The sequence below is a fragment of the Salvia hispanica genome, chromosome 6 (assembly GCF_029641045.1).
Source record: "Salvia hispanica isolate PSC_SH4W2 chromosome 6, Shi_PSC_v1, whole genome shotgun sequence".
Classification (NCBI taxonomy): Eukaryota; Viridiplantae; Streptophyta; class Magnoliopsida; order Lamiales; family Lamiaceae; genus Salvia; species Salvia hispanica.
In genome coordinates, this window is record NC_142697.1 from 38141186 (window position 1) to 38153072 (window position 11887).

An 11887-nucleotide genomic window follows, 5' to 3' on the forward strand; every position below is an offset into this window, starting at 1 on the left:
GTGATGAAGGAGTGTGTGTATCTTGAGGGGAAGGAGCTGGAGGTGGAGGTGGAGGTGGAGTATGTGAGACAAAGACAGGTTGGAATTGAGCTGGAGAAGAGAAAGATGGTTGCTTATTTTGAGCATAACCGACTGACTGATGAGGAAAGATTGTTTCATCAAATATGATATCCCTAGTGACAATGACTTTACCATCAGGGAGAAGGGCTTTATAGCCTTTGTGAGATGTACTATATCCAAGAAAGGTGGCTTTGACTGATCTAAATTGCAACTTATGCTTATTATAGGGCCTAGTCAAAAGGTAACAGAGACACCCAAAAACTCGAAGAGAATTGTAGTCTGGCTTCTCTGAGTACAATTTCTCATAAGGACACAGATTATTTATGGTTTTTGAAGGCATGCGGTTTATAAGGTGAACTGCAGTCACAAAGGCATCATCCCAGAACTTATGAGGTAGAAACGACTGTGCTAAAAGAGTTAAACCAGTCTCAATGATGTGCCTATGTTTTCTTTCGGCAAGGCCATTTTGTTGTGGAGTATAAGGACATGACACTCTATGGGCTATACCATTCTCCTTCAAAAAGGAAGTCAGACCTTGAAACTCACCTCCCCAATCAGACTGTAGAGTTTTAATTTTGGAATTGAAAAGGTTCTCAGTCAAAGCTTTAAATTGCTTAAAGACAATACATACATCACTCTTGTGCTTTAAAAGGTATATCCATGTGAATCTTGAAAAGTGATCAACAAAAGACACATAATACAAGAAACCATTTCTGGATATGATTGGTGAAGGTCCCCATAAGTCACTGTGAATTAGCTCAAGTGGTGAATTGTGTACTGCATTGGAAAGAGAATAAGAGAGTTTATGGGCTTTAGAAACGCAACAAGAATGACACAGAGAAGGATTTTTCATTGAAGTGAAAGGAATTTTACCACTGTCCAATGCATTCTTAACAACATCTAGAGTAGGATGTCCAAGTCTACTATGCCACAAGGCTATATTTAGACTAGAATTATTTTCTGAACTACTGCTAGATTTAGAGTTGTCTATGCAGATGGAGTGAACCGTTGGATTTTCTTGGCTGGAAGGAGGTTTGGAGCTGGAGCTTCTCTTGATTGAGGAATGATCTAGAAGAAAATGATACAATCCTTTCTCAAGTGTTCCCTTGAGCACGATTTCCCTGGTTCCCAGATCCTTAACAAAACAAAAGTTAGGATGAATCTAAAAAAACACTAAGTTATCTTTGGCAAATTGTGAGAAACTAAGAAGATTCTTGGTAATGTTAGGAACATGCAAAAGATTTTTGAGATGGAGTTTCCTAGAAAAGCTACTTGAGTGAGAATTAAAGGAAGTTTCACCAATATTTGCAATTGAGACAGCAGCTCCATTACCAAGCAGTAAGTTTTTACCTCCATTATATTCTGAGCTGATATTGAGGTTGCTCAGATCATTTGATACATGATGAGTGGCATCTGAATCCGGATACCAACAGCTTGTTGATGCACTCGAATCATAGTTGAACTCAGATTGATTTCCAACAGAGAATAAGCTCGATGGAGACCTTGGGACTGACTGCACAAGATGAGCTGAAGGATTAAAGTAGCTCTGGTGTTGTTGAGGAGGTGGTGCATTGCCTCTGAACTGGACCTGTGGTGGTGTGTAATTTTGTTCAAATCTGTGCTAACACTTGGCAGTAGAATGGCCCGGCTTTTCACACAATTGACAAATAATTTTGCTTGCACCTCTTCCAAAACCTCTGCCTCGTCCACCTCTTTGGTTTCTGAAACCTCCTCTGTCCCCTCCAGAATCAAACTTGTTGTTATAAGGAGGACCATCTCTTTTCTGTCCTGACTGTTGGACCAAGTTTAAAACTGGTTGGGAGCCTTCAGTGTTGGTTGAGTGAGCCCTAGTTGTCTCCATTCTAGACTCAAAACTTAGCAGAAAAGAAAAGACATCCCCAATACTCCATGAATCTGTTCTTGAAGTAACATCACACACTGCAGGGTCATATTCTTGACCCAATCCTCCCAAGATGTACAAGACCTGTTCTCCATCAGATATTCTGCAACCAACTGAGCCAAGCAAATCAAAATATGTTCTCATCTTACTCAAATATTCACTCATTGTGAGAGCATCTTTCTTCAGATTTTGCAATTGTTGTCTGTACTGCATAACTTTGGCAGTTGAGCGGCTGGCGAAGTTGGTCTCTAGAGCCCTCCATATATCTCTGGAAGATCTGAGCCCTACAACAAGAGTAAGAGCTCTTTCAGAAAGTGAGGAAAGAAGCCATCCTGCTACTCTCCTATCTTGTCTTTGCCAAGCTACAAAAGCTGGATTCATCACCATGGACCCTTCGTCTGGATCTGGAACCATTTGAGGTGGGGGATTTATTTCCCCAGTAAGAAAACCCTCTAGGCCATAGCCGTACACAGCAACATCTACTTGCTACTGCCACATGAGAAAATTTACATCTGTTAACTTCACAGAGATAGGGGGTAATTGTGAAAATATGGGTAATGCTGCAAACTGAGGAATGACATTGGCATGTGAATCACTTGATTCTGCCATTTTATGTAATAAAAACAAAAAAAGCTAGATAGGCTAGACTAGGTAGGAGAGACAGGGTCAAAAGGATCCTGCTCGGATACCATGAAAGCATTCATATGAATTCAAGAAGAGGAAAGTAAAGCAGAAACATGCCATGAATAGCAATTGGGAGAAGATAGTATTTCATTCGTGGTCAAACAAATGTTACAAAGTTCCAACATATATATAGTCTACCTCAGAACAATCTAGAACTACTTCTAATCTTTGTACTACATCATAATCTCCCATTAATTAAAACTAAGCATAACAGAATATGCTATACTACCTTCTTCGAGGTCCCATTGATCACCACGTCTCTCCAAGTACGTGAGTGGTCCCCTGACTTGGCTGTTGAATCTGCAACAGGCTTTGGTTTGAGTTGTGATTGTGTACAATCACCATCAGACTTCTCTCGTGCACTTACTTCTTCAATGCGACATGTAGAGTTTGCTTGACTATCACTTGGCTTCTCACAAGGTTCTCCAACAGGCCTTTCATCTTAGGTAACCCCCAAACGCATTAAGAGATAATCTTGATTGCAAGGCCTTTCAAGTGCTTTCTCTAGCCTATAAATAGGCTTGATCTTGGAGTGGAGAATACAACAACAAAAAGCATTCTCTCTTCTCTCTAGTTCTCTACGTCATAGTATCATTGCATAGTTCGATTCTCAGAACTCCATCAAGTTCGCCGGTAACCAACGGGTTTGAGGTGCTTCTACACGCTAAGAGGAAGTCATTTTATCTTTGGGGACAATATGTCATTCCGTGAGCACTAGCCGGGGCGTAATTTGTCTTGCGGAAAGAGGGCTTCCCTCGACTCGACTTATAGTTCGGTTTGTTTTATTATTTCCGTTGTAATTTTCATTCCATTTATTGTTATTATCTTCCTTCGATTGTAATAGTTAGAGTACCGCCTGTAACGGCTTGGGAATTTTATATCCCATTATTTCTAACAATCACAAGACAAATTAGTGTACTCTTCTAAGACAGGGTTATACCAATCGAAGTTGGAGGAAACGTGAGCTCCAAAGCTGGAATGAAGAAACGAACAGTCGCAATGTCGATGCGCACTGAAGTGGTTAATTCCTTGAGATCTTTTTTCTTGAGAAATGTGTTTATCGTTTGTCATTTGACAAGCAAGACCAATTTAGACTTGGTAGTAATAATTGGGATGCACGTGGTGTTGAATATACCAATGCACATATGGTTCAATATAATTGTGTACTTATTGTTGGAGACAATATTGTGCAAATTATTTGAACGTATTGTTATAAACAACAAAGATCACGAGGTGGTCGCAATGGTCTCCGACGTGGACCATGGTAATAATCCAAATGAATGGTTTGTTGATACGGGTGCCACATGTCATGTGTGTTCCGAGAGAAACGTTTTTTCTACTTACAAATCTGTTGGAAAAGTACGCATGGCAAACCAAGCCTCTTCTGAGGTAGTTGGTGTGGGTAATGTGTTCCTAAAACTAGGATCTGGAAAGGTTCTTACCCTTAAGGATGTGCTGCATGTCCCAGACATCCGAAATAATTTGGTGTCAGACTCACTTCTAGTAAATCATGGATATTCACTAGAATTTGAGTGTGAAAAGGTTATATTGACCTAGAATGAAAAATTCATAGGTGAAGGCCACCTAGTGAATGGGCTTTTTGAGCTGAATGTTACCGTCATTCACCGTGGAAAAGGAATATGCAATAAGGAAGATGACACATCCTCTTATTTGCTTGAGAGCTCTGATTTATGGCATAATAGATTGGGACATGTAAATCTAAATGCTATAAAAAGATTAGTAAATCTTAATTTACTAAAAGTTGATAAGTTTAACACACAAGAAAGATGTGAAGTGTGTGTTGAAGCCAAAATGGCTAAGTTGTCGTTCCATTCGGTAGAGCGGAGCACAAAACCTCTTGAGTTGATCCATACAAACGTATGTGATTTGAAATTTGTGCAAACAAGAGGTGGTAAAAAGTATTTCATCACATTTATAGATGATTGCACAAGGTATTGTTACCTTTACTTATTAAGAAGTAAAGATGAGGCAATTGAAGCATTTAAAGACTTCAAAAATGAAGCCGAAAATCAACTTAATTGTCGAATTAAGTGTGTTCGAAGTGATAGAGGTGGTGAATATGTGGCGCCGTTTGCAGAATTATGTCATGCAAGTGGTATAATTCACCAAACCACGGCTCCATATTCTCCTCAATCGAATAGTGTTGCTGAACGCAAAAATCGAACACTTAAAGAGATGATGAATGCTATGTTGATTAGTTCAGGTTTTTCCCAGAACATGTGGGGGGAGGCTGTGTTAACGGCGAATCATATCTTGAACAAGATTCCACTTAAAAATAGGGATGTGACTCCCTATGAGTTGTGGAAAGGAAAGAAACCTTCGTATTCATACCTCAAAGTGTGGGGGTGTTTAGCAAAGGTAGAAGTGCCGCGTCCGAAACAAGTTGCTATTGGCCCTAAAACAGTCGATTGTATCTTTATTGGTCATGCACTTAATAGTAGTGCATATCATTTCCTAGTCCATAAGTCAGTTGTGCCTGGCGTGGCTGAAGGATCAACGATAGAGTCAAGGAATGCAATATTCTTTGAGAATGTTTTTCCCTTGCAAGAGGCAGGAGGATCGTTCTAGTGAAAGAATGATGGATGAATCCACTAATTCCAATCCTCCAAAAAGGACGAGGTCAAGTCTTGAGGATGTAGAACCAAGGCGTGGTGAAAGAGTTAAAATTGCTAAGACTTTTGGTCCCGACTTCATAACCTTTATGTTGGATGATGAACCAAAGTAGTTGGCGGAAGCGCTGTCTGGCCCAGATGCGCCATTCTGGCAAGCAGCAATCAATAGTGAAATTGAATCAATTATGAGAAATAACACATGGGTGTTAGTAGAGTTTCCAGAAGGTTGTAAGACCTTAGGGTGCAAGTGGATCCTGAGAAGGAAATATAAAACTGATGGTACTATTGAAAAGTACAAAGCTCGCCTAGTTGTAAAAGGCTTTAAGCAGCAAAAAGGATATGACTTCTTCGACACGTATTCACCCGTTACGAGAATCACTTCTATTCGGGTGCTTCTTGCAATTGCTGCTTTGCACAATCTTGAAATTCACCAAATGGATGTGAAAACTGCATTTCTGAATGGTGAATTAGAGGAAGAAATGTATATGGAGCAACCTGGAGGGTTTGTAGTACCTGGCCGAGAAAGGAAGGTATGCAAGCTAGTGAGGTCTCTATATGGATTAAAACAAGCTAGTGTGATGTTGTCAAATGGGTTCACTATCAACGAGTGTGATAAGTGTGTTTACATTAAGAACAAAAATAATGGGTTCGTTATTGTGTGTCTTTATGTGGATGATATGTTGATTATGGGCAGCAATAGTGTCATTATCAACGAGACCAAAAATATGTTGAAGAGAAATTTCGACATGAAAGATATGGATCTAGCTGATGTGATTCTCGGAATCAAGATTAAAAGGAATCCTGAGAGAATAGCTTTGACACAATCTCATTACATTGAGAAAGTGCTTAAGAAGTTTCACTCCTTTAATTGTAAGCCAGCTAAGACTCCATTGGAACTCAATGTGCATTTGAGTAAGCACACGGGAGAGCCTGTAGCTCAAAAAGAATATGCAAGGATCATAGGGAGTTTGATGTTTATCACAAACTGCACACGACCAGATCTTGTATGTACGGTGAATAAGCTGAGCCGATATGCGAGCAACCCAAGCACGAAACATTGGAAAGCTCTGCGTAGGGTTTTGAGATACATGAAGTATACTCTTAACTTTGAGCTGCAATACACAAACTATCCCCAAGTACTTGAAGGGTACTGTGATGCAAATTAGATCTCTGATTCAAAAGACTCGTTTTCAACGAGTGGGTATGTGTTCACTGTGTGGGGTGGAACTGTTTCGTGGAAGTCAACAAAACAGACATGTATAGCTAGATCGACCATGGAATCTGAGTTTATCGCTTTAGACAAAGCAGGGGAAGAAGCCGAGTGGCTTAGAAACTTCCTAGAAGATATTCCATGTTGGAAGAAGCCAGTGCCGACAGTAGTGATACACTGTGATAGCCAAGCGGCTATAGGGAGAACACATAGTGGCTTATACAATGGTAAGTCTCGACACATTCGTCGGTGACATAATACCGTGAGGCAGTTGATCACAAGTTGTGTTATCGCAGTTGACTATGTAAGGTCAGTGGATAACTTAGCGGATCCGTTAACGAAAAGTTTAAACCGTGATCAAATGTATAAATTGCTAAAAGGAATGGGACTGAAAACCACATTTTAAAAGATGATTATAGTGGTAACCCAACCATACGATTGGAGATCCCATGGGCTTGGTTCAATGGGAAAACAAAGCTATATGACTCTAGTTGTAACACTCGGAAGATATTTTATCTTCGTTCATTCTTTTGAAAGCATCGAGTGTTGTAACCTGCATGTGGTAAGAGGCTAAGTTTTGACTTTTAATGATTCTTAGAAGCCTCGAGGAGGTGGGTATTGCAGGATACCTGGAAAAGAATCACCTATGTAAGTGAAGAAGTGTGGGCCGCTTCAACATGTGAATCACTTATGAATCCAAAGTGGTGTTCCATGGCCAGTAAAGGACACAAACGTGAGAATTGATGAGTTTGTAAATAGTATTGTGTCACTATTATTGTCTCGGTATACACCAAGGAGGAATGGTTCAAGGCATCACGTCCACCAGGCCGCCGGTATTGCCCGATAGTGTTGACTATGGAAAGTTCAAAGCCCCAAGCTACTATTCCAAATGTAATATTGTTTCTCGAGAATTGAGCGAAGAGTCTGCATGCATGCATACACGTCTTGTGTTGGTTTGAGCTTGCAGTGCTCTAACCAATGTGGGGGATTGTGGAAAAAATATGTGAAAAATGTGGGAGACCTTTGAGGTGGCCAAGACCTATGGCCTTTCATCTTAGGTAACCCCCAAACGCATTAAGAGATAATCTTGATTGCAAGGCCTTTCAAGTGCTTTCTCTAGCGTATAAATAGGCTTGATCTTGGAGTGGAGAATACAACAACAAAAAGCATTCTCTCTTCTCTCTAGTTCTCTACATCATAGTAGCATTGCATAGTTTGATTCTCGGAACTCCATCAAGTTCGCCGGTGCCCAGCGGGTTTGAGGTGCTTCTACACGCTAGGAGGAAGTCGTTTTATCTTTGGGGACAATACGCCATTCCGTGAGCACTAGCCGGGGCGTAATTTGTCTTGCGGAAAGAGGGCTTCCCTCGACTCGACTTATAGTTCGGTTTGTTTTATTATTTCCGTTGTAGTTTTCATTCCATTTATTGTTATTATCTTCCTTCGATTGTAATAGTTAGAGTACCGCCTGTAACGGCTTGGGAATTTTATATTCCATTATTTCTAACAAATAAAATTTAATGAAAAAAAAATATTACGTCTTCCGTCCAAAAAAAAACATTTAGAACGGCATGAGAATTAATGCATAATTGATACCGTAAGAGAGATGCGGAAAACGATTGTTAAAATAATGTTAGTGCATAGTGAGACCACGTCATTATTTGTGTTTAATGGTGGACTCTGGTGGTCTAAGTTGTAAATAAATTAATATAGTATATGGATAATGAGTTTGGGAGAACTTTCCATAAATAAAAATATGATATTTTTATGGAACGAACGGAAAAGGAAAGTGTTCTTATTTTTATAGAATGGAAGGAATAATACAATATAAACTTTATTTTAAATTACTTTTTTTTTCTTAAAAGGAGATTTTGAGACGACACAAATGAATTGATAAGTATTAAAAATAAAGGAAAAAATAATTAAAGTACAACTAGTGAATAATGAAACTCACATCGTTAGTGTAATGTGTAGTTAGAATTATCAACTAGCTAGGTTGGCTCAATTCAGCATGACATGGGTTGGCCCAGTCCCACGAATCGTTATAATTATTTTTCTTTTAAAAGTTTTAAGTAGCTTATTCTAACTTTTTTTTATTAGTTTGTAATTTTGGGAATGCTATTTAAAAAAATTGTGTCAATTGAGTTAAATAAAAGAAGAAAAATGTAAAAATATAGAGATAGATGAAAGTAAGAGAGAGTAAAAAGCAAGATAAAGAAAATGCGTTGACTTTTACTAAAAAGAGAAATGACTCTACTATTGTGAAACGTATCGCAACGGCAAAATGTCTCCACGACTGCGGAACAGAGGGAGTATATTATTACTACCTCCGTCTACAAAAAATTAAACAAAGTTATAAATGGCGGATTTTAATGCGCAATTGGTAAAATAAGAGAGAGCGAGATAAAAGATGATGAAACTAGTGTTAGTGAATTGTGGGGTCTACATTTAGAATGATATGTAACTTGTAAGGTTAATAGGAGTATATTTGTTTAAAACTTCTCATATTTAGAATTACTCTAATTTTGATGGACAACCCAAAATATTGGTAAAGTTAGTCTGAATTTTGTGGACGAAGATAGTATAAGTGAACATACTCTTTCCATATATGAAATAATGTTCCGATTTGCTATTTTATTTAATTTTTTTGTCAATTAATTATTTATATATTTGTGAGGCTGACTTTCGTAGATGTTAATGCTAATTATAAATAAATTAGTTTGTAGTATGAAAATGCAACTAAGGAAAAACCGCGTGACTTGTGGATTAAACTACTAGTACACCATATTGACAAATTATAATGAAAATAAGCTTCATCCTTGCGTGTGCTACCTAATTTGTTGACTTATTGTCAATCATCGCTGTCAGGATAAATATATATATATATATATATATATATATATATATATATATATGGAGGTGAGTGATCAATTGCTAACTCATCATTTAATTGCTAACTACAATTAATTTAAGGTTATATGATTTTAAAAAACGTGTGGTCTACAATTTGGCACGTGTAATTTTCGTTTTTATTAATTAAATCGAAAAAAATTAAAAAAAAAACGCCAAATTAGGGTTTTGGATGAAAATGTCAATATAGTGTTTTGAAAATATCAACACAATGCTTTGAGAATGTCAACACAAATTTAGGATTGACATTGTATATGCTTTATATTGACATATTATCTTAGCTGTATTGACATTAGCCTGTGTACGAAAAATACGAAAATTCTAAAAAAAAAATTTCAAATTTTGACGTCGGAACATATGCATGTAGTATATCGTTGGAATCCTTATAAAACTATCTTTAATTTGATATATGTTATATGAATTTAAAGTTTTGAGATTTCTTTTAAAAGTTAGTTATAACTAACTTGACATTAATACCCCTATTGATTTTTATTGGAATTAATCCTATAGCCTTATTGACGTTTTTTGTTGATCGTATTGATATTTTGTGGTTAATGATCTAGGCCTTTAATTTGAATATCTAATGGCTATTATTGAGTTGTAGTTAGCAATTAAGCATTGAGTTAGCAATATAACACTCCCCTATATAGGGATGTATTCAAATCCTTTTCATATCTTTTGTCATTTTTCCTTCTTAATCCTAGCCCCACGATTTTGTCATCTGACGGTTAGATTAATGCCACGTGTCATTTAATAATGCACATTTTCATTCTAATAATGCACAGCGGCTAATAATGCAACATTATAGACTAATAATGCACATTTTCATTCTAATAATGCACAACGGCTAATAATGCAACATTATAGACTAATAATGCATTGATCACAACCATCCAATTCAAGGATCCAAGGGCTGAGATTAAGAAGGAAATAGGATACTTAGGGTGCAAAGGAGCCTAACGCACCCCTATATATATATATATAGAGAGAGAGAGAGAGAGTCCCATTATCCACAAATCCACTCTTAAAGACCGAACCACCGAACCCTATCAAATTAGGGCTTTTAGATCTAGTTTTTTATGGATAAGATACATAAATTTATAAATTATTTTCGCCTTCATCACGAGCCTATTTTAATTCATCCGAAGGTAAATAAGTCATACTAACATGTTACGAAAATTTAACTTCGTTCCAGAATATATTACTTCATTCTAGTAGGTTTTTACTTCATTCTAGTAGGTTTTTACTTCATTCCAGTAGGTTTTTACTTCATTCCAGTACGTAAATGTGGTTTCGCCGTCGCGTGCCGTTCTTTCTCTCTACAATATCTATCGCCACTGCCATGGTGCTAATATGGTTTAATAAACACATGGAATAATGTAATAAATTATTGGAATGAAGTATATGTAGAAGCATTTGAAGTCCTACTGGAATGAAGTAAAAATCTTATCCAATGAAGTAATAACGTTTCTGAATGAAGTAATAAACTCACTTGAATAAATTGCATTTTTAAATGTTAATTAAGCAAAAACCCACGTCAATGAATTTGAATGAAGCATATGTTGAATCATTTCAAAACCTACTGGAAGCAAGTAAAAACATGTTATAGTTTCAAGGTATTACGTACAGAATGAAGTAATGAACCTATACAATGAAGTAAAATGGGCTTGTAATGAAGCCGAAAAAATTTTCACAGCAGCACATCTCATCAAAAAAATTAGATCTAATGGCCCAGATTTAGTCTCTAGTTCGGTCTTTAAAATTGCTTCGACATTGATCACAACTCTATATATATATATATATATATATATATATTTATATATATATATATATATATATTTATACAGATTTGTCATATATGTAAAAATTCAATCTTATTGTATAACATAAATCTAAAAATATTGAGGTCAATTTTAGGTATAACGGAGGTCATTGTTAATTTATTTTTAGATTAATTATTCTAAAAGAGTTACTTAAAATGATATAAAAAGTACCTCAAATTCGATTTTTTAAAAAATAACCTAAACATGGAGTAACTAATAATAACATTAGTAGAAAATGCATAATATTTTAGCATTAGATTGACAAATCTCATGATCAGGATTTGATTGTATTAAAATCAATTCATATTTAGATTAAACTCTTATTCATACATTTTAATGAAATACTTAGGGATGTCAATGTAGCCCGCAACCCGTGGGCTGGTCCGAATAGCCCGCTAAATTTATAGGGTTAGGGTCGGAAATTTCTAGCCCGATAAAAATAAAACCCGATAAGCCCGCACCCGATTAACCCGCAACCCGTTAGGGCCAGACCCGAAAACCCGATGGGCTAGCCCGATAACCCGGTAAAATTTATATTTTTCAATTTTTTACTCCTAATTCGACACTTCATTGACAAATTCTATGACATAGATAACTAAAAAAAGATAACTTTCAATTTTATGGTAAATATATAAATTATATATTAAATTTTAATTAATATAATAAT